The sequence below is a fragment of the Chelonia mydas genome, chromosome 1 (assembly GCF_015237465.2).
Source record: "Chelonia mydas isolate rCheMyd1 chromosome 1, rCheMyd1.pri.v2, whole genome shotgun sequence".
Classification (NCBI taxonomy): Eukaryota; Metazoa; Chordata; order Testudines; family Cheloniidae; genus Chelonia; species Chelonia mydas.
The window spans coordinates 208,913,655-208,916,208 of NC_057849.1; positions in this window are offsets into that span (position 1 = coordinate 208,913,655).

Here is a 2,554-nt window from a genome sequence, read left to right on the forward strand (position 1 = left end):
CTTCTGATTCCTAGGCACACACATGCGCTCTATCTCCACCCCACTCTGCCTCTCTGGGTTTTTGGTGGTTGTCTCAGGGCTCTGTGTCACTGTGCAGTGCTGCAGGCACAGTAATACACAGCAGAGTCAGACTGTGAGAGGCTTTTCCATTTAAGGTCCCATTTTTTGTTGTTTCTCAAGGCTGTCATAGGTTTGGCTGTGAAACTGGTTCCTGGTCCATCTTCTAGAGAGTAGAAGAGCCCCTCCAGCTCCCTTCCTCCCTGCTGCCGGTACCAGTACATGTACTTGCAGCTGGTTTGTTTCAAGGTACACTGCAGGGTTGAAGATTCTCCTAAGCCCCCCACGAAGAAGGGCAGCTGCTCCACGTAGGCTGAGCCCACACCTGGAAAAAATGTGAATTTTTTTTTACAAAACACAAGGGGACAAGTGAGGAGTGGAGGAAGAGAGAGAAAAAACTTGAGATGCAGTAAAAGACACAAAATGGACAAGACAGTCACTTTGCCTGTGCAAATAAACAGGGGCCTTTGTGTGGTATTCTTGGCTGAGATTTCCCTACCCTGTGGAGAGAATTGACAGGATATGTACTAGGAGTCTCCCATCTGGATTCACTCTGGAATGGGACAGTCTCAGGTGGGTGTATTTTTACCCACAAGTCCCTGCTTCTTGGTGATTCTCTTGGTTCCTCCAAGGGTCTTGAAGTGGATCAGACAATGTCTAGAGATCCCCTAATACCTCAATCTCAGTCATAAGAATATGTCCCCTCAACTTGGGACGCTGGCCCTCCCTGCCCCACCCCCATCCTCATAGTTACTTAGATGTACCTGGGACCGAAAGGAGCAGTGCTGAGAGCAGATGTCTCCACATGATGGAAACTTTCCCCTGCTCTGTCTCCTCCACACTGTAGGCTTCCTCTTCTCTATGCCTCGAGGGGAGTGAGAGGGGAAGGGTAACTACACTCCGCAGTGGGAGGAGAAACACTGTGGTGTCACTTTAGAGGAGAGACTTACTTCTGCCTCTGTCATCCTCTCCTTTGCCTCCTGGACGGCCAGTTTCATGAACGCTTTGGAAATTGTTTTCTGGTTCCCTTCTCCTGGGTGATGCCTTCCTCTCACTAACATGGGAATAAGAATTTATCCTGAGGAACAGTAATGGGGAAGACAGCAGCTGAGGGGAGGACACGTGTGCCGTGTTGCAGGCACCAGATTCTAAGTCTGGACAGCAGCTCCTGACACTCAACTAGAGGCACCCTGGTCTAGGGTTCAGGGTCTAGGGGATTACTGACACTGGATTATTTACAGAATGGCTGAATATGGGTTACATGTATTGCTTAATACAGTATTCTCGTACTCAGGACAGTGTTATGCTATCTCTCTGTGAATGTGTACTAATGCCAGAGTTTGTCTGTCTGCCTGTTTTTTTGGAAAGTAGAATATAGAAAGCAGAAGAAACATCATCTCTAAGGTTTTGTCAGAAGTTATTCCAGAATAAAGTAGAGTGTGAATTTGAAGGGCAATAGCTATCCTGGAATAAGAGTATCCTCAAGCTAGCATGGATGTAAATAGCAGTGTAGCTGTGGTAGCACAGGTAGCCAGAGTTCTGGCAGTACAAACCCACCTGAACCTCATGGGTCCATATTCGGTACAGCTAAGATATGCCTCCACTCCACTATCCTTGCTACTGCAGATACATGGTTATTTATACTCACCGTAGTACAATGGGAAAGAGTGTGAGTATGAGTAGCCAAGCAGGAGAATCACACTGCTAGCTCATTGAGAAGTGGACCCCATCCCCATGGTCATTCAGACAGTACCAGGGGCCCAGAAGAGCAGTGCTGAGAACAGAAGATGTCTCCACATGGTGGCAGCTTTCCCCTGCTCTAGCTCCTCTATGCTCTGTGTTTTCTTCTCTCTCTGCCTCAAGGGGAGTGAGAGGGAAGAGCAAATACACTTCTCAGAGGGAGGGGAAACTCTATGGTGTCATTTCACAGGACAGACTTACCAGTTTCCCACATTGACCCTCACTGTACTTTCTTCCTGGCCAGTTTCATGAATGTCCTTGACACTGGTGTCTGTGCCCCCTTCTCCTGGATGACATCTTCTTGACATTAATACAGGAATGAGAATTCCTCCTGAGGCATGATGATGGGGAAGGCAGCATCAGAGGAGAGGACACTTGTATTTACATAGCACGCCACAGATCTTAGGTATGAAAAGGGTGAATACTATATCTGTTATTTAAATTACATTTCCCTATAGCAGTTCACTGTTGTGATTTTATCTCTCTCTGTGTATGTACCTGTGTGAGTGCAGGTGTATGTCTGGCTCTTTCCTGAACAAAAAAAGAAACCAGAAAAAATACAGTTTCTAAATTAAAACTGTAGCTGGTTTAAGGTTACAGCTCTGAGCATATTACCCCTCATGTGCGGAGAGCACTGAACAATCTGGGGAGTGTCAGTGTAACACACCGGTTTGTACGTTTTATAGAATCATAGAATAGAATCATAGAAGATTAGGGTTGGAAGAGACCTCAGGAGGTCATCTAGTCCAACCCCCTG